Source organism: Elephas maximus, chromosome 23, assembly GCF_024166365.1.
Source record: "Elephas maximus indicus isolate mEleMax1 chromosome 23, mEleMax1 primary haplotype, whole genome shotgun sequence".
NCBI classification, from domain to species: domain Eukaryota; kingdom Metazoa; phylum Chordata; class Mammalia; order Proboscidea; family Elephantidae; genus Elephas; species Elephas maximus.
In genome coordinates this window covers 31845478-31867203 of record NC_064841.1, presented here as the reverse complement: position 1 = coordinate 31867203, position 21726 = coordinate 31845478, and the positions used below count along the sequence as shown (strand labels likewise).

Below are 21726 nucleotides of genomic sequence, written 5' to 3'. Positions count from 1 at the left end.
AGGGTCTTCCTCTCTTTTTGCTGACCCTCTACTTTACCAAACATGATGTCCTTCTCTAGGGAGTGGTCCCTTCTGAAAACATGTCCAAAGTACGTGGGACAAAGTCTCGCCATCCTTGCTTCTAAGGAGCATTCTGACTGTACTTCTTCCAAGACAGATTTATTCTTTCTTCTGGCAGTCCATGGTATATTCAATATTCTTCACCAACACCAGGGAAGTGGCTGAATAAGAGAGTTAATATTGGGACTATTTAAATATATAGAAATTTAAGTTGTTTAAGAGGGTAAGTGACCTACACAGGCCCATACAGCTGGCTAGTTGCATGGTTTCTACTTAAAATTAGAATTTCTGACTCCTTTCCTACTCTTTCCCCTATAACACTTTGCTTCTAAAGATAATAATAAGCTTATAAGTCTGCAATGTTTCACCACTTTCAAAACGCCTTGCGTATCACATCATCTGTTTTGGTTCTCACATTCACCTTCAGTTTCTTCAGCGTATTTCTCCCTTTGCATAATATATATAGAATATAATTAAAACCAAACATAGTATTAGCTATCAACATATAACATCTTTCTGTTAAAAAACTTACTGCATAATCAAATCAAAGCAACATTACAATAATCTTGTATTTTTTCATAAACTTCACAGTTGTTTTCAGTGATTTGTCTAAGAAATAAGTATAAATAATTATTTAGCAAGCTCTTCATTGTCTCTTTTTGTTTCAAATCAATAGCTATATCATCCAATCAGTTTCTGCATTTCTGGGCCTTGTGAAGATTGAAAGGAATTAGTTCCTCCTTAATAGAAGCTCACTTATTTTACATTTAACAAAGGACCAAGGAAATCTTTGTAGGAATTTCCCTTACACGAGCTATGACATAAAAAGAGTATTATTCAAATGAATAAAATAGTACAGTATTATTAAACATTGTGACTTATTTTCATTCTTATTTAAAAACATCCTGCTTAAAACTCTCTCTCTCCCACTATCATCCATGTGGTCTTGCCAGTGAAAGGTATTCAGGTTATAGGCAAACTACATCTCACATCCCATTAAACCCACCTGCTCACACTTGGCAGGGTTTGGCCCGAGTTGCTGCTCATTAGAGGTTCTGGCAGAGAGGAAGAGGGGGTGGAAGAAGCAATGAAAGCAATGCCTGAAAAATGAAACTGGGGTTTAGATTTTATATGGAATTTTATTTGGTGAGTGGTTAGGCTGATTTTCATTATACCAGGTAACAGGTTGCTGGCAACATATTTAAGAGATATGGAGCTTTTAACGGGCTGAAAATGACATTAAAACTTGATGAAATAAATTCTAGCCTGTGCCTCATATTCATACATGTGCCAAGAAAGGTACATGCTGGTGCTTTAATTGTAATCCAGCTATACGCTTAAAGGCAGCAAGAACATCTATTTTGCTGTGCATGGAGAATGCCACTAAGAGTTTATATGCCATCTTGTACTCCACTTTCTTCATAACATTACATCAGTTCTACAGGCATTTTCTGCCCCATTTACCAAACTGGCTTCAGTCAATGAAGTTTTGTGTTATATGCCTCCAGGGAAGAAAATAATGCAAGAGTTTTACTGTCCATGTTAATGCCATTTAATACATTACTCAAACACGTACTTAAGACCAACAGTTCTGATTACACAACTTGGGTTTAAACAGCCTTCCAAACTGACTTCTTAACTGGCAACTTCTCAACAGCTTATGTCTTCCCAAGTTTCTTTTTGGAGAGGGTTGAGGGAGCGTAGTTTTTGAGACACTGCAATTGTTCTTGGTTCCTTTAATGCTATAATTTCATTCTCTGAAAAGGAAGAGAAAAAGTGGTGTCTCGCCTGTTTATTTTGTTTTGTTTTAAATTTGTGTGTTTAAATATCGCCTAAAGTGGAACTAATCCTTACCTACATCTTGAGAGGCTAAAGTCCTTGAAAAAAATAGCTTAACATTTTAAAAATGATATGTGTCCAAAAACTAGAGTTTGAAGTAGAGGTGAATAGTGAGGTAGAACAGCGTTCCATCTCTTTTTTGAAGGACTTGGATTTCACTCCACTATTTTTGAGAAGGAGAAAACAGATCTGTCTTTTCTCTGTTTGGACAAGGAGGGGAGAGGGCTTAGAGAAGAGAAACATTTTCAGTACCAGCTGTTCCCTAACTCAAGCCCTGCATAAATTTATTCTTTCCTGAGCTAGAGATCTTAGGACAAAACCTTAAAGAGAGTGGAAAATAGAAGGTGAGTCAATGAAGCTAATTTTATTATTCTATGCCATAATTTTTTTTAGAGGAGAACAAAAAAGCTAAGTAATAAATTAAGCACAGTTAAGTCCAGAATTAATAATAAGAACGTGTTGTTGTTGTTGTTGTTGTTGTTGTTAATTGCCAAAATGTTGTTGGGTTCTGTGCCATCTTCATGATTGTAGCTAATAAGGATATTAAAAAACAAACTGTTACCATCAAGTTGATTTCTATTCATGGCAGCCCCCTGTGTGTCAGAGTAGAACTGTGCTCCACAGGGTTTTCAATGGCTAATTTTCAGAAGTAGATCACCAGGCTTTTCTTCTAAGGTACATCTGGGTGGACTTGAACCTCCAGCTTTTCAGTTAGCAGCTAAGTATGTTAACTGCTTGCACCACCCCCAAAAAACTCATTGCCATTGAGTGGATTCCAACTCATAGTGATCCTATAGGATAGAGTGGAACTGCCCCTTTGGGTTTCCAAGGCTGTAAATCTTTGCAGAAACAGACTGCCTCATCTTTCTCCCCAGGAGCAGCTGGTGAGTTTGAATCACTGACCTCTCAGTTAGTAGACAAGCGATTAATCGTTGTGCCACCAAGGCTCCTAAATAAGAACATAGGTATCTAATAAAATCTCTAGGCTATACAGTAGTGAGGAAACCCTAGTGGTGTAGTGGTTAAGAGCTACAGCTGCTAACCAAAAGGTCAGCAGTTGGAATCCACCAGGCACTCCTTGGAAACTCTATGGGGCAGCTCTACTCTGTCCTATAGAGTCACTATGAGTTGGAATCCACTCGACTACAATGGGTTTGGTTTTGGTTTTTTTATACAATAGTGGGAGGGCTTTCAATCCCTGTGTGATAAGCTCTAGTACTAATTCCTTTTACAAAGGTCTCCACTATGTTTAACCAAACATCACCATGTATGTGAATCAAATAATCCATTCTATAGACAAAGTGATCAGCTTTCTTACTTTGGAGTTAAGTATGGTTTTAATATCGAGACTTAATATATATAGTCTTAATATCAGAGTCTTATCAAAATTTCATATCTAGAGATTCTCCACCAAGTTTAAGCTCACATTTGAAATACTTAACCCATGAATATATTACTAACTAAATTTACAAAGCAAGTTTGCGGTGTGTGTGTTTATGCTCAATAAGAATTAACTATTTCAGCCTATAAGTTTGAGTAAAATACAAATGTATGGGAATGTAAAAATAATGCTTCTACAGGACTGGATATATTACTCATTTTGGACATTGCTAATATGTCTGCTTAAAGCTAATATGCAGGTCCAACCCATTGCCATCAAGTCGATTTCCAATTCATAGCAACCCTATAGGCCAGAGTAGAACTCCCCGTGGAGTTTCCAAGCCTGTAATCTTTATGGAAGCATATCGTCAGGACTTTTCTCCCATGGAGTGGCTGGTGGGTTTGAACCACTAACCTTTTGCTGTTCAGTAGAGTCTGACTCATAGGGACCTCCAATGAGCTAAAATTCTATTTAATTTATCCTTGCCCATGAATCCTTCTATGACAAAACAATTGGTAGCCAAATTCCTTTTTTTTTTTTTTTGCTGTCATGTCCAGACCCCTCCTCCCTGAAACTTCTGTTTCTTTCAGTGGCACTAGCTCTCTGAGTTTACCCAAACAGAAATTTGTCTTTTCTGTTTGTCTTGACATCTTATGTCTTTTTGCCTCTAGGTCCTATACTCTTGCCTGCATTTTTCATCCTTCCAAACCTCCCTTGCCTTTGTCACATGAAAGGTCATGGATTTCGAAACTCAACAGACCTGGAATCAGGCCTTTTTTTGTTGTTGTTGCCTGCTAGTGTTTGACCTTTACATTTAATATCATCAGCCTCAATGTCATCATAAGAAAATGAAAACTGTCTGTCTTGTAAGGAGAGTATAAGAATTAGATACTGTAAAAAGATAGCGTTCAGCTTAAAAAAAAAAAAAAAAAACTCATTGCCATTGAGTAGATTCCAACTCATAGTGACCCTAAAGGACAGAGTAGAACTACCCCATAGGGTTTCCAAGGAGAGCCTGATGGATTCGAACTGTTGATCTGGTTAGCAGCCGTAGCTCTTAACGACTAGGCCACTAGGATTTCCGATGAGCTAATAGTGGCTCTTAAAACAAGGGGTGGTAGGCTGAGGATGGGTTAAAATATCCTTCCAAGTCGTTAATATATATTGGTCCTGAAGACTGCGGGGGCAGGAGATGGGCCACAAGAGAGCAGCGAGTGTTGTCTGAGAAAGGAGTCCTTGGCTACAGCTTCACTTCCCAAGTGACTAACTCATCTGGGCAAGGCAAGCGAAGCCTGAAATGTTCAGATTGCTGTGAGGGGAAGTCAGCCCGACAGGCTGAGTTGCCTTTCTTGTCCTTGGCATTGTAACAGTGCACAGTCTTCTGTTCCTGGAACCACTCAAGCATATAATGAATGGAGTACCAGTGATTGGAAACGGTCGGTCCGAGATGATATTTCCGCAAGTTGTTTTCCTTCTACAACTTAGTAATGGATTTTTCTAACTTTAACAGGATAATTGAAGTGTCTCTTGATTTTATATGCTATTGCCCACTCTGGACCCAATTCCTTCGAGTTATCATGTCATTTTTTTCAACACTGAAAATCAACTACTCTCCAAAAACTCAAATGTTTTCCTTGGAAGGTTATACAATACTAAGCAAACAAACAAACTGAAGAGCCATTCTGATTTCCCTGAAGAAACTTAAACTTCCTTTTTTTAATGAGCTAAGACCTTGCATCTGTAGCTTGGGTTCACCGAATTCTGCAGAGGTCTGGGGAGAGTAAGGAATACTTGACAGTCCCTAGGCGGGGGAGACGTGGAGCTCTGTGAGGCTGACCCATTTCTGTGTACCAACGCAGAAGGCAATTTAAGGGGAAGGCAGAGATCCAAGTTGTATTAAATAATGCAGCACTATGAAGAAAGAATAGCCAGACATACCTGGGTTAAAATTCCAGCTCTACTACTAGCTGGTGGAGAACTTCGGCAAACTCCATGGACCTCAATTTCCCATCCCCTGTGACATTAGGAGGACTAACGTGTATTGAGTGCTCATTACATTCTGTGCACTGTTCTGGGAACACTGCCTATATTACACCATTTAATTTTCACAACAATTATATGAGTCATGAAGCAAATATTATTTGGATTTTACAGATGACAAAACTAAGTCACAGAGAGGACAACTTGGCTGCAGGAAACAAAGTACTAATAAAGTTAAGATTTGAACCCCAGCTGTTTAACCACTATGATATAATTAAATCTCTTAGCATATAATTAAAAAACAAAAAAAAACCCAACCCACTGCTGTCGAGTCAGTTCCGACTCATACCGACCCTATAGGACAGAGTAGAACTGCCCCGTGGAGTTTCCAAGGAACGCCTGGAGGATTTGAACTGCCGACCTCTTGGTTAGCAGCCGTAGCACTTAGCCACTATGCCACCATTATATAACTATATAATTATAATTATATACACATATAATTAGTATTTAATAAATGGGAGATTTAAATATATACATATATAATTTATATTATTGATATCTATTTCATGGAGCCCTAGTGGCACAGTATTTAAGTGCTTGGCTGCTAACCAAAAGGTCAGCTGTTCAAACTCACCGGCCTGTTCCACGGGAGAAAGATGTGGCAGTCTGCTCTCTTAAATATTTACAGCCTTAGAAACCCTATGGGACAGTTCCACTCTGTGCTAAAGGGTCACTATGAGTTGGAATCAACTCGGTGGCAGTGGATTTGGCTTGGGTTTGATATATCTATTTTATGTATTTAAATATTTTATTCCTATATAATGTATTTAATATGTATGTAAATCTCTCATTAATTAAATGTTAAATATTTAATAGTTAATAATATTTATAATTTGCCTGGCATATACTACATATACACCTACATACACGTGATGACATACACACATATTTAAATCTCCAGTTTATCAAATGCTACGTACATGCCAGGCAATATGTCAATTGATATTATATACATATGTAAGGTTTGTTTCTGGAACTTTAAGCAAGAATCAGCAGCCTTTCTTCTGCCCTTTGTGGAAATAAAAAAATTCTTATACTTTAAGAATAGGCTAGTGGAAGTAAGAGTGGGCATCTACACTGAGGACTGATTTAAGAAGATATTTTCTTTCTGAATTCTGAGATAACTTAGGGAGTTTACAGAGAAGTTATAGAGTTAGTTTAAACATTGGATAAGGAGCCTCTCCACTCTATTTTTTGGGGACATCCTCCTTCTCTATTTCAGAAAGGAAAAATAAATGAAGGTATTTTAAATTTTCCTTCTTATTTTGTCCTATATATCTTTGCTAGGAAAGTCTAGTGGCACAGTGGTTAAGCGCTACAGCTGCTAACCAAAAAGTCGGCAGTTCAAATTCACCAGGCGCTACTTGGAAACCCCATGGGGCTACTCTGTCCTACAGGGTCACTATGAGTCAGAATTGACTCGATGGCAATGGGTTTGGGCTTTTTTTTGGGGGGGGGGTATCTTTGCTATAAATCAATATGACCTTATGATGCTTTCTCCCGAATATATTTTCGGTTAATTTTTTTTCTATTAGTTAGTCAATTAATCTTTCAATTGTTGAGTTTCTATGCTCCAGACAAGAGAAGACATCATTTAAACTCAATGTTTATGCACCAGTAGGTAGAGTCCCTTCTTCCATTATCATGGACATAGATCAATATCGGGTCTTAATCACTTCGTGGAAAGGCATTTGTGGTGTCCCTGCTCTAGTCCATCTTGAATATAAAAATGCAGAATTAGTCACAGGGTCTTCTATGTGCTATTATGTTAATCATTCCCACCCCCACCCCACTCACTGCTCATCCCCCACCTCTGCTTAAAAGCAACAAAGCAAAATACAAAACTTTAACACAGAATTTAAAGTACTAAATCAACTAGTCTTATTTGTACATTTCAATTCATTTGTAAATTCAAGCCAATTTAATACCTACTTTGGGGGGGGTGTTGTTGTTGGGTGTCATCAAGTTGTCAAGTCTATTTTTGACTCATAGTGACCACATATGACAGAGTAAAATTGCCACAGAAGGCTTTCTAGGCTGTAACCTTTACAGAAACAGATCACCAGGTCTTTCTCCTGCAGAGCTGTTGAGTGGGTTCAAACTGCCAACCTATTGGTTAGCAGCTGAACATTTAAACACCGTGCCACCAGGGCTCCTTATTTTTTGGAAGAGGCATCTTAAAGTGTTCCTCGATCTTCAACGTTATCTCCTAAAATTAATGACTCTCTCCAGCCTGCTGGTCTCCCTCATTTCAAGGTGTCCCTTGTTCTTCCAGCCTTTGTGACCCTGTGTATATCAGAAACACATTCTAGATTTGTCCTCCTTACTAATGAACTGCTGCTAAAATCTACTTTCAAATTTACCTTGTGCAAAATTTTTTTTGTAGACTAACTTCACCCTTCATGTATTTGTTAAGATACTTCAACAAATGGATGCAATGCTGGAAATAATCTCTCATCTATGCAAAGAAAGTTGGAAGACAGCTACCCGGCCAACAGACTGCAAGAGATCAGTATTTGTGCCCATTCCAAAGAGAGGTGATCCAACAGGATACAGAAATTATCAAACAATATCATTAATATCACACTCAAGTAAAATTTTGCTGAAGATAATTCAAAAATGGTTGCAACAGTACATGGACAGGGAACTGCCAGAAATTTAAGCCAGATTCAGGAGAGGATGTGGAATGAGGAATATCATTGCTGATATCGGATGGATCTTGGCTGAAAGCAGAGAAAACCAGAAAGATGTTTGCCTGTGTTTTATTGTCTGTACAAAGGCATTCAACTGTGTGGATCATAACAAATTGTGGATAATATTGCGAAAGATGGGAACTCCAGAACACTTAATTGTGCTCATGAGGAAACTGTACAAAGACCAAAAGGCAGTCATTTGAGCAGAACAAGGGAATATTGCATGGTTTAAAATCAGGAAATGTGTGCATCGTGATTGTACTCTTTCACCGTACTTATGCTGACCATATAAGCCAAGAAGCTGGACTATATGAAGAAGAACACAGCATCAGGATTGGAGGAAGACTCATTAACAACCTGCGTTATGCAGATAACACAACCTTGCCGGCTGAAGGTGAAGAGGACTTAAAGCACTTACTGATGAAGATCAAAGACTACAGCCTTCAGTATGGATTATACCCCAAAATAAAGAAAACAAAAATTCTCACAACTGGACCAATAAGCAACATCGCGATAAACGGAGAAATTATTGAAGTTGTCAAGGATTACATTTTACTTGTATCCACATCAACACCCATAAAAGCAGCAGTCAAGAAATCGAATGACGCATTGCATTGGGCAGATCTGCTGCTAAGAGCTCTTTAGAATCTTAGAAAGTAAAGATGTCACTTTGAGGACTAAGGTGCATTTGACCCAAGTCATAGTCTTGTCTACTGCCTCATGTGTATGTGAAAGCCAGACAATGAAAAAGGAGGACTGAAAAATTGACTTATTTGAATTATGGTATTGGCAAAGAATGTTGAATATTCCTTGGACTGCCAGAAGAACAAACAAATCTGCCTTGGAAGAAGTACAACCAGAATGCTCCTTAGAAGTGAGGATGACGAGATGTTGTCTTGCTTATTTCGGACATTTTATAAGGAGGGACTAATCCTTGGAAAAGGGCATCATGCTTGGTAAAGAAGAGGGTCAGAAAAAAAGGGGAAGACCCTCAGCAAGATGGATTGACACAGTGGCTACAACATAGGCTCAAACATAGCAATGACTGTGATAATGGCACAGGACTAGGCAACATTTTGTTCTCTCATACACAGGGTTGTTATGAGTCAGAACCAACTAAATAAAAAAAAAATAGCATGTAACAAAAACAACTTCACTGTATAATAATTCTTTGTGTGCTAAGTATAGAATAAGTGATCAACAAATTATTGATTATATATGTACAGACAGATTGCTTGTGAATTCTCCGCTAAGCATCTATTTAGACGCATATAACATGATGCAATGGAAGTGCAAGAACTTTGTATATTGTCAAGTCCTGCCGTTGTTACTCAGTTTGGATTATGTTCTCTTACATGGATTGAAAAGTTACTTCACAAACATTCTCTACATGTTCCTTTTGTGCTTATTTAATTTCTTATGCCACCTTGTTTTGAGAAAGGAAATTTATTTTGTTTTTCCATTTCATTCTGTCATACGGTTGCCTTCAAAGTTCCTACTCTAATGCTTTCTGAGATAATAAAAGTGTCAATAGTTCTTTATTCCTGATTAAATGACATATTTTATCTTCCCTTTAATAATTGCTTAATTTAAAAAAAAACTCCATTTACTTTTCTTTTTAACCTTAGATGAACTATTTCAGGATTTTATTGTTCTTTTTTATAATTGTGCTTTATTCTAAGTATTTAATAAGCAAAAAAACAAGCAACCAACAATTAAGCAAATAAATAAGGATAAATTGACAGACCAACTTAAAAAAGCCATTGGGTAGGGAAGGCTTGATATTATTTTCATATTCTTGAATGAATTCACATGTGAAATCCAGATCCATGCAGTGCATAAACTGTGTGTAGCAACCAAAGTCTGACATTCTGGCAATTTCCATGGACTTGTAAAAGCTGTTATTTTTGACTGAAAATGAAATTTGCATTGATTATCTAGACAGACTGACATTCATTTGCATGAACATGATAAATCTATAGCAAGTACACTAGCCAACTAGCACGTTCTTTGGAAAATAGTTTCGGTGTGAAATTAATCAATTCTTTTCCTTTTTTCCAACATGGGAAATAGAAACTCTTTGGTTTTGCTTAAGTGTCATCTATTCCAGCTTATACATTGTTTACTTTCTTTGATGTAATAGTAGCTCCACGGCACAAATGCATTCTTCCATGTGAGATAATTACTTAAATTACGTTAGTCCAATACTTACACCCAGCCTGAGTTCAAAAAATTCTGTAATGTTTTGATTAGAAGCAACTAAATGAGCATATGTCCAATTACATTTGGGGGTGCGATAGCTTTAGCCGCCACATTTTGGCATTTTGTTTTATTAGCTAAGAGTTCACATATGGTTTCCATGTCTCCAAGCTGTCTTTAAAGATACAAGAGCTGTGTAGCCTAACATTGTTTTCTTTCCTTCTCTTTCCCTAGCCCCCTCTCTATTTCTCACATATGCTCCCCCATGGAGGTACCTCTCTTTGTTTAGAAGATTATATGTGTGAATAGTAGAAATCTGAAAGTTGGCTAATGCTTTGAGGAAATGAAGGAAATGCTTTCAACCCTACAATTTTTACCTAATAAAGAATCTGAAATGAATAGCAAAATGTTTACTATAGAAAAACAGCATTAGTATACAAATACATAATGCTCTTTGATGTTGGGTGCTATTAAGCAGATTTTGAGTCATAGTGACCCATGTGACAGACTAGAACTGCCCCATAGGGTTTTCTGGGCTGTAATCTTTACAGGAGCAAATCACCAGGTCCATTTCCCATGGTGTGGCGGGGTGAGTTCCAATTGCCAACCTTTTGGTTAATCTTTATGCCACCAGGGCTCTCTATATAAAGCTTACAATGATTATTATTTAGCTCTTCCTTCCTATGGACTGGAAACACTGGCGGCGTAGTGGTTACGTGCTATGGTTGCTAACCAAAAGGTCGGCAGTTCAGATCCACCAGGCGCTCCTTGGAAACTAAATGGGGCAGTTCTACTCTGTCCTATAGGGTCACTATGAGTTGGAATTGACTCAACGACAACGGGTTTTTTTGTTTTTCTCATAGACTGGCATCACACTAGAGTGACTGCAGTCCCTCTCTGCTTCAGAACCCTCTTCAGCAGCTTTGAAATGAAGGAAAGGGGAAGCTAAGTGAACACCTTAAAGACTGAAATGTGTAAGACACAGCCAGGCTGGTGAAGGACACAGGATAAGGAATACAAAGAAACACATTCAGCTCCATTTGGTTTCAAAATTCTGCCTTTTGTGTCTCTGCCTTACTGAGCCAGTTAATGGCTTGGAAAACTGCAAAGCTTGCATATTCTGGGCGAGGGTTAAACACGATCTTCCTGAACAACCAACTAACAACGTGGGTACTTTTTAAGGCTATTGCTCTAGCAGTTCAAGAGTCTTAGGGTAAATTAAATATCTTCCTTTTGGTTTTCTTGCCTGTACATTGGAAATGCTGTATCTAATTTCAGAAAAAGCAGAAATTTTGAATATGTGGATTTGTTCATTTACAAAGATTTCCGGAACACATATACAAACAGTATTCAATCAATATTGGACTTTCTTCAAGTTCAGCATATATTTTACCTTAAAAAGAAAAATGATAAGATTCTGAAATAGTCAATAGTGTTAAATGTTATAACAGCAGATCAGATGCTTGGCTGTCAAGAATATAACTTACAAAATTTCCACGATATACAAGCAGCCCTTGTATATGGTCGCTATGAGTCGAAATCGACTCGATGGCAGTGGGTTCTACAAGCAGCCCTAAAGACCCAGGGCACAGGATATTTTGTCTTTTTCTTTCCTTTTTGTTTTTTTTGACGAACAAATTCTGTGGATACACTGTGAAGCTCATACATGATGGAAAAGTGTTTGAGCTTAGCTGGTCACTCACTGCCTGCTACTTGTCCAGCTGTTTTTCTTCTTTCACCTTTTTATGCACAAGAATCTTTTAGTTGCCAGATAAATCTTTGTTTCTGTGTGGAAAATAAACTCCAAAACAAAGTCAACTATTTAATTAATGGTTTTATTTCTTTATTTATCAAATCATTACTAATCTGAAGTGCCCGTTTAGCTCTGGGTTTTGTTGTTGTTGTTCTAATGCACTGCATTTGAGTTGTGGGGCCTATACCAACAGTGTTATTTAGAATTTGGGCCTACCATGAATGTCAAAGTGCAAATATGCTTTACCTCCTTCAGTTTCTGACAAGTTCACTTTTCAAATACGTCTCTCTCTACTTTGATTCATTTTGGCTGTGTGGAAAGTCAGTTTTTCCAACAAATTGCCAATGAAAGTTAGAGTGATATGAATTTATAGTTGAGTCAGAAATTTCAATTTCCTTTTAATATGGCAGATATATATGTGTGCAAGACTGATTGGTCACTTTGACTGTCCAGACCTAATATTAATGGTATTCAACCTAGGGGAAACATCCATTTTACAGAATTGAACCTACTGACTTAACTGCCCATATCACATGATATAAAGCTTGTAGAAACTAAACACTCCCAGGCTGTGACTGGAAAATAGGGCATTGTTCCTTAATACAGATCTTCTTGTTAGTGCACTATTTGTGAACTGGCCAATCTTTGTATTATTGCTCTTTTTAATGCTATTTACAAGGAGAGCACACAGCCTCGTATAAATATTCTTAATAATTACTGTAAAAGTAATAGAAACAGTAGGTACCATTTGTCAACCACCCACTTTGTGCCTGGAACCATGTTAAATCGTTCACATATATTATCTACTTTAATGCTCCAACAAGAATCGTATCCCCATGTTGTACGTGAGAAAACTGACGTGTACAGAAATTAGAAGTCATTTGCTCTAAGCCATATAACCCATAGGTGACAAAACTGGAGTTTTAACTCACATCTTTCTTTCCAAGGAAAAGAGTTAATAGATTTTTGCAATGGTGAAAATTGCATCATGGAAATTCGCCTTTTAATATTAGGCCATTTGACTAAGAAAAATGTGTGAATTAGAAAATTCTGAAGAATTTCCATGAAAAGAATTTTAAAAGCAGGTGAAACTCTTTTAATTAAAATAATGTTTTTCTGAAAAGTAAAATATGCAAAAGGTATAAAATTCGAAAGTTATAAAAGATTATACAGTAAAAAATGTATTTTCATTGTCAAGTATAGCCCTCAGTTTTCCTCCTTAAGAAAACTACAATGACTTGTTTCTTATACAACCTCATAGATATCCTATGTGTTTACGTGCACGCACACACACACACACACACATCCTTTCTTCTTTGCCCACTCTCTGATAATCTCCCTTTCTTTATGACAGAAGTACATTGTGTTCAGAGTAAAAATATTCCCAGCTGAAATACTACATTTCCAAGGTTCCGTGCCACTTGGGTGACTGTCCAACTCATGAGAGTGAAGCAGAAGCTGATTGTTGAGGCTTTGAGAAATGCTCTTCAGAAGGGTGCAGGATATGCAGGTCCACACCACTCTGCCTGAAGCATCAACAAGATGGTGGAAATGGAACAGCCATCTTGCAACAAGAGGTAAGTCCCATGGTGAGAATTAATGAGAGAAAGATAGAAACCTGAATCATTGCTGGTATAACGGTGTCACTTCAGCAGCAGGGCATTGCTTACCCCAGGGCTGCTTTGATTGTAGAAAAATGAAATTCTTAAGTTAGACTTAACGGAAGCATAGTGTTCTATTTTATGGGTATAGAGTAATTTTTTTGCCTGGTGTTGTTAGCTGCTGTCGAGTCAGCCCCCAACTTATAACAAATATTTGTGATCTATAGAGTTTTCATTGGCTGATTTTCAGAAGTAGATCGCCAGGCCTTTCTTCCTAGTTCGTCTTAGACTGGAAGCACCGCTGAAACCTGTTCAGCATCACGGCAACGTGCAAACCTCTACTGACAGATGAGCAGTGACCGTGCATGAGGTGCATTGGCTGGGAATTGACAGCGAGAATCCACCACTGACCTGCCAAGGCCCCCAGTTTATTTGCTAGACTCTCATTAAAGCCCAGTTAGTTTGTTTTAATGTTGCCATTAAAGACGATTCTCCAGTGAATGCCTAGGTATCTAATTCCACACACCTGAGCAAGCATAGCAACACAGTGAATTCCTAGAGGTAAAACTGCCTGGTCGAAAGGTCTATACGTTTAAAAACTTTAGATGTTGCCTAATTGCTTATTATAGAAATTGTTCCAGTTTATTTCCATCAATGCATGAAAAAAGCAGATAGAATTCACACCCTCATTAATGCAATATATCAAATCATTAGATTTGTTTTCCAAACTGATAAATAAAAAATTGTATATTGATATAATTTTATTTCATTAAAAATGATGTTGGAAATTTTTTCATTTCTAGCAATGACTAGAGAAGTTCAAATTTAAATTACAGCTCTGGTTGAACCACAAAAGATGTTAATACGCTCTCCCAACTTCTCCCCCTCGGTCTTCCCCCAATGTGATTAAGTTTACCCTGGTTTAGCCTTCTCTTCTAATCTCTTCTGTTCTACATTAGGTTGCTATGAGTCACAACTGACTCAATGGCATCAAACAACAGCAGCCTTCTCTTGGAAGCTCTTAGTCCGTAAGAAATTTATACTAACCGAAAGCATTTTTTGGTGGAAAATAAGGTACTAGAGAAAGATAAAACTGTTACAAATTTAAAAAAAATAAATAAATATGTTAAATTTCTAAATAATGAAAATACCTATAAACCTAAGCTGACAATTCCATATTTCAATGTAAAGAACAACATTTCCACGGAAGTCAACGTAAATAAATTGAGCAGGGAAATCCCTCACCCTAATCAAAATATATGTTCACACACACCTATGATAATGTTTATAATTATTCTCAATATTTTAATGAAATTAAACTGCAATAATTTAATATAGAATGGTTTACCTCAAAGAATCTGCAAACTTTAAAATGCCTAGATAACTTTTTTGAATTAGTGAACTTTAGATAGAATTGTCAAATATCTGAGCGCTCTGCATTATTTGTTGTATCTATGTTTGATGTTCAAGAGGGACAGCAAACAAGTGTATTAAAGGAAACATCATATATGAAAAATTAAAAATGTAAAATAATGCACAAAACAAGATCAAAGATGATAGTTTACTGTGATGAATAGTTTACCTGTTTAAAATGTTGATCTTAAACTAACTTCACAGCAAATTCTTTCCTTTGAAAGAAAAAGAAAGAAAGAAAGAAACATGTCATGGCCAATACTGCTGAAAAACTGTGGAGACTGGCACTTCCAAACGCTTGGCAGATTATTAAGCCAATTTTTATTGAGTCCACTCTAGCTGTTGGAGGGTCTGTGATTCCCAACTGTTTCACATCAGAGAATGAAAACAAGTGGGGCTCAGCCAAGACCACATTGGTGACTGCCAGCCCCTTTATATGCCAAACTTGAAAGCAACAAGTCCAGATGCTTTGATCCTTGCATTTTTGGACTTGGCCCAACGTTATAGAAAAAAAACACAACTCATGTTAGGACAACATACATTATAACTAGAAATCAATCAATAGCACTGTGACCTTCAAACTCAGTAAATGTTTGGAGTTAGTTTCAGAGCAAGTCATCTAAATTGGGAATTGGAAGTTGGAACTGATCCTAACCTAACAGGAAAAAAAAATGTATATTTTTAAAATATAGAGATTAAAGGAAGCAACAGATGAAGTTTTAATTTGTGTGTATATGTTCAAGAAGAATGTATTCTAATTTAAAAGGCCCCAAATGCAAAGGAAAAGAATCCCACCACCACAATGAAAATCTCCTTTCCTGCATATAATTAAAAGAGAAACTGAATTCTGACAGGAAAATATATTGGAAGGAAATTATGAGCTTTCTACCAATTTAGGATAAGAGAATAATGAGATAATTTAAAAGGTGAGTCACTTGGTTGCTAGGACACCGTCCTGACTTACAGCAGCACTTTGGGTCTGCCAAGTTATGAAACAATTGGCACTGGTCTTGGCAGGGTCGGGAGCCTACATTCCCCAACGCAGGTACACTGAAAAACTGGCAACGGGAGAGCTGAGCTGAAGAAATGATGGCCAATCTGAATTTGGGCACAGGTAAAACTGGAGCCTGAGCCCTTGTAGTTTAAATCATTGCCTGTCACCAGGGGAGTTACTTGAAAAAATCTTCTGGGACAGAGAAAGTATCAAGGAAAAATAGCTTAGCTTAGGGGGCAGAATCTGGCACCAAGAGGCAATTAAAAGTAATTTTGCATCACTTATTTTTATTTTTTTAACTTTACAATAATGATCTAACTGTATTATCACACAATTTCTGTCTAGACTACATTGTGCTAAGATCTCACCGTTTAGTATTGCAAGGCTTTTGAATTGTTCCTGGCACCAAATGGGCTGTTCTAGCACAAAAGATAATTTACAGTAATGCTGATAACATTCAAGAACCTATCATTAAGATTTCTCTCTTTTCTTTCTTCCTTTTTTTTTTTTTAAAGCACAGTTTTCTTGATCAGAAAAGAAAATTAGCAGTGGTGATAATACTTTGCAATCTCTACTGACATGTCAGAAAAGCAATGTATATTTTTCAAAACCTTCCAGGAACTGGAGAAGCTAGTTCCTGGAAGATCTGGTCACAGCCTCATGAAAACAACTTTTTTTATTTTCCCTGCAGTATGAACTGACTCGAAATGCCTCATATCATTGCCAAGAGAGCTGGGCTGGGGAAGATGGTCATGATATCAGTCTAACAGTGCTATCTGTATGTGTTTTGGATGTCTACCAGTATACCCACACACAAGGGAGGGCCTATTAGTGTATCCAAATAAGAAAAGAGTAAGTTAAGGCACAAGATTAGAAGTTGGCCTCTTTGTAAATGAGCCCATTTACCTAAGTGCTAAAAACAATTTGATTCAGAACTTAGAAACATTGACATAACACCATGGAATCCATCTTTTGCATTGGGATTTTAGTCATTGCCAAAGACCTAGTGATCTGCTCCCATAAAGATTACAGCCCAGGAAACCCTAGGGAGCAGTTCTAATCTGTCATGTAGGGTTGTTAAGAGTCAGAATTGACTGGACAGCACACAAAAACAACTGCAGCTGTTAATTATTTATTTATTTGTTGCATTTATTTGCTTATATCCTTATGCATAATTCCATATTCTCAGAAGAATTCTTCTTTTCCTCTGATGCAAACATCAACCAGGCCTACTCCCAAATAAGTATATAAGTGATAACTGGAAGAAAGCATACATATATTTACTTATTCATTCATTCTTCTTTTGTGTCCTTATAACTTGAAAGACTTTGTTGAAGGCTGAAGATGGTTTTAAAAAATGGGAGATAGTATGTTGGGGTAGAAGGGTCACAGAGTTTGCAGTAAGAATGATTTGTTCAATCCTGCCTTCTTCACTTAGCAATGATATGTCCATGAACAGCTTCATCTTCTTTAAAATTAGAATAAGGACATTCTATCTGACCTACTTTGGGCTGTAAGCATTAAAGGAGACAATTAGAAGAGGACGTTTTCCCTGCTTCAAAGATGCTTCCCATGCATTTCTGAAGGCAAGGTATATTTACAAAAAAAAGGTTTTAGCACTAATTAAAGACAGTTTTTGATTAATCACAATGAGTAGCAAAAATAAAACTGCCTTAATAATTAATTTACAAAAGATACCAAGTGAACTGGGATAGTAAGCAGAGCTTTCAAGACTTGACAGGGATCCAAAGGATGGATACGATTGCACTAAGGCAAGAAAAAAGAACACTTTAAAAAAAGAGAAAAGAGAACACATGAAACTTAACATAGAGATAAGGAGTTATGTGGGCTGTCCTGGTCATCTAGTGCTGCCATAACAGAAATACCACAAGTGGATGGTTTTAACAGAGAGAAGTTTATTTTCTCACAGTAAAGTAGGCTAAAAATACAAATTCATGGTGCCAGCTCCAGGGGAAGGCTTTCTCTCTCTTTTGTCTCTGGAGGAAGGTCTTTCTCTTTAATCTTCCCCTGGACTAGGAGCTTCTCTGCTGTGCAGGAACCCCAGCTCTAAAAGACGCAGTCTGCTCCCAGTGCTTCTTTCTTGGTGGTATGAGGTCCCCAACTCTCTGCTTGCTTCCCTTTCCTTTTATCTCTTGCGAGGTAAAAGGTGGTGCAGGCTGCACCCCGGGGTAACTCCCTTTACCTTGGATCAGGGAGGTGACCTGAGTGAGGGTGGTGTCATAGTCCTACCCTAATCTTCTTAACATAAAATTATAATCACAAAATGGAAGACAACCACACAATAGTGGGAATCATGGCCTAACCAAGTTGATACACACATTTTGAGGGGGAACATATAGGGTAGCTATGAGTCGGAATTGACTCGAAGGCACTGGGTTTGGTTTTTTGGTAAATTCAATCCATGACATGGGCCATAATATGAAAGTATAAATATCCAACAAATATTCAGTCATTTATTCACTCAAAAACGTTTGTTTAGTATGAAGAGAATAGTTTGTTTGGCTGGGAAATAAAGAGAAGGTGGGGGACAAAATGTAGAATTTTTACTGCTTTTTGATATGCTATAAATAATTGTAAAAGTTGAAGCAACTGTGTAGTATTAGAGATAAGTCAAGTAAAAATATATATATCTGAAAGGAAAGAATATAAGAGAGGGTAACAGAAAATCTCTGTTTCAATTTCTCTAACCCTACCTTGCCAAGTAGGGAAGTGACACCAGGCCAAAATATAGTGATGTATTTTTGGAACAATTCCTGGCTCAGTCCTGGGTTTGGAATAACCTCGAAGGGGTATTTTGGATGGTGTATCTGGTCTACTTTGTGTTGGCACCTATGATGTTGTTCTGAAGCTAGGTGAGTCACTCTGTCTTGTCAGGCTGCAGGCAACTCTGGATGTCAGGCAGATGGCCAGGAACACCAAAGAAAGGCCTGAAAGAAGGTCAGAGGTGGAGAGAGAGAAAAGGAGAGAGTTCAGTCCCAGCTTCCACTGGAGTATGTACAAGAAGCACACACACTATAGGCCTTAGATCTACAGTCCAACAGAGTCTGAATAAAGGACAGCAGTGGGGCTGCGTCCAGTAACTGGATTGTCCACGAACTTCCCAGAATGGTTGGTTGAAGCAATAAAAAGTGACGGATGCAAAGACAACACAGGATTAAAAAACCAGAAAGACAGAGATGCAGCTTCAGGATGAAGCCTCTCCAGAGATCTGTAATAATCTGTTGCCTTGGTATCTCTTTTACAGAAAAGATTTAGTCTCTGGAAGCTTTTAAGTAAAAGAAATAAAAGAGGGTTTGAAGAATGTGCAGGCAGAGGAGAAAGACCAAGAAAAAGAGAGACTATTCCTTACATGCTTAGAATTTCTTCTTGAAATTTTAAGATGTTATATAATAAGACACTTCAAAATTTTAATTGAAAATTAAAAATTTAATTGAAAGTCTTTCTATCTTATTTTCATCCTCATTTCTTCTTTTATTCCCCTCTTTCTCTTCCTCCAATTTTTCTGGCAAACTCTTTTCTTCTCTCTCCCTCTCTTACTTTCTTTTCTGACTTCTGTTTAAGCAACAAATTCTATGAAAATAATTTCAAATTCAAGATTGCATTTCAGGATTTCTTGCAAAATATTTTTAGAGAATTTTTTCATTAAACTAATTGAATCATTATTTATATCAGACATTTTCATTCTCTGGTAATGCAGGTCTAGCTTATTGCATATGAACTCTCTCACCAAAACCAGAAAAACTGAACAACACACAGGCATACACACACACATATATATGTACACATATGTCTCTCAATAGATAGATGATACATAGATAATGAAAGATAGATAATACAAATGTATGTTACATAAAACTATTAATAGTTGAAATTAGAGTCCTCGAAGAAAAAAGATAATTTTCCGAACCTCCAAACGAACAAACAAATCATTAAGCAGATTCAAAACTGCTGTGAATGCCAAACAGAATAAATGTAAAGAAAACCAGACTTAGGCTCATCATAAAGAAACTCCAAATCCAATACAAAGAGAATATCCAACAAGAAGCCAAAGAAAAAAGGCATAGTCCCTACAAATTAGCAACAATAAGACTGCTAGACAATGATGGAGCCAAAGGAATGGTATTTTCAAAGCACTGAAAGAAAATAACTGCCAACAAAGAATTCTGTATCTTTTAAAATATTCTTCAAATATATATATATAAAATGATATTTTGTGATAAGCAAATCCTGGGAGAATGTATCATCAACAGATCCACACTAATGAAAATACTATAGGCAGTTCTTCAGGCAGAGGGAAAACGATCCCAGAGATGAGCAGGGAAATGTAAGAAGGAATAATGAGCCTAAGAAAGGGTAAATACAAAGGTGAACTGAAATAAATTTTGAATGATTAAGAAGGTAAAGAGAATGCATTGTTGGATTTAAAACATATATAGAACTAATATGTGTGGCAATAACATAAAAGCCATGAGGAAGATAAATGAAGTTAAAGTATTCTAAGTTCCTCGGATTGTACGGGAAGGGTGAAAAAAATACCAATTAATATCAGATTATAAAAAAACAAGAATGAGTTTTTTAATATCTAGAGCAAACACTAAAAGAATAGAAAAATGCACAATTAACAAGCTAATAGAGAAAAAGATAAGGAAAGAAAAAGGAATGTAGAAAAGTTGGAACAAATTGAGAACTACACTCTCTCCTCAAATCTAAACCTGATTAGGTTCCAAAGACCAGACAGTAATGTTTGAAATCAGCATTATACAAAAACGGAGAACGACCACATAAGATCACAAAATGGAGGATGACTACATCATTGCATAGCTGCCAAGTTGCATCATTACATAACTGTCAAGTCACTGAGAATAATGACCCAGCCAAGGTGACACATAATCTTAACCATTGCAACCAGCGTTACTCTCACCTTGCACCTCAGCATTCATTACTGCCAGATGTAAGTTGTTAGAATGCAAAACAGTTGGCTAGTAGATTTTTCACTATTGTAAATGTGAAATGTCAGTGTCTTAGACTGGGTTCTCTAGAGAAGCAAAACGAGTGGAGCTTCACTATGTATACAGCGAGAGAGATTTATCTCAAGGAAATGGCTCAAGCAGTGTGGAGGCTGCCAAGTCCCAAAGTCTGTTGGCCAGGCGTCGGCTGGAGGCTTCTTCTGACTCACGGGGTTGCAGGGGCTGACAGGCCCAGAATCAGCAGGACAGACAGTAGGCTGCTGGCTCACAGGGTTGCAGAAGCTGGTGAATTCCAGCATCAGCAGATCAGAAGACAGTCTGCTGGCTGAACTCCCAAGAACCAGAGGTCAGATGATGATGAGCAGCCAGAAACAGCATCCAGAGCAAGTGAGGGAGCTTTGTCTGAGTGTCCATATATACATTGAGTACAGGTCACACCACTGGGAAAACTCTCCTTACAACTGATTGGCTGATCACATCTCATCATGGAAGTGATTATATCATAAAACGGAGGATTACATCATATCACAAAATGGTGGATAACTACATAATACTGAGAATCATGGTCTAGTTGACATATAACCTTAACTCTCACAGTCCACCCCTTCTCAACTTGGCACCTATTCACATCTCCTTAAATTGTATATGCTTTCTAAATAAAGAAAATTTTAAAGTCATACTTGCGCCTAGTATGATAAAACTAAAACACGTACAACCAAAAACACGCTAGCTGTATTTGCAGCTTATATTTTATAAGTGATGGGA

At 37.3% G+C, this 21726-nt stretch overlaps 1 long non-coding RNA gene across 2 annotated transcripts in view; it reads left to right on the top strand.

Annotated features, from left to right (window-relative positions):
- The first annotated feature begins 2083 nt into the window (after positions 1–2083).
- LOC126066508 (uncharacterized) overlaps positions 2084–21726 on the top strand; it is a 34269-nt gene continuing 14626 nt past the window's right edge. Inside the window, exons 1-3 of one of the 2 annotated variants that reach the window (XR_007515118.1) lie at positions 2084–2243; positions 11076–11378; positions 13320–13542. This is a non-coding gene — a long non-coding RNA (uncharacterized LOC126066508). The remainder of the gene's footprint in view (positions 2244–11075; positions 11379–13319; positions 13543–21726) is intronic. The other variant, XR_007515117.1, reaches the window with a different exon arrangement.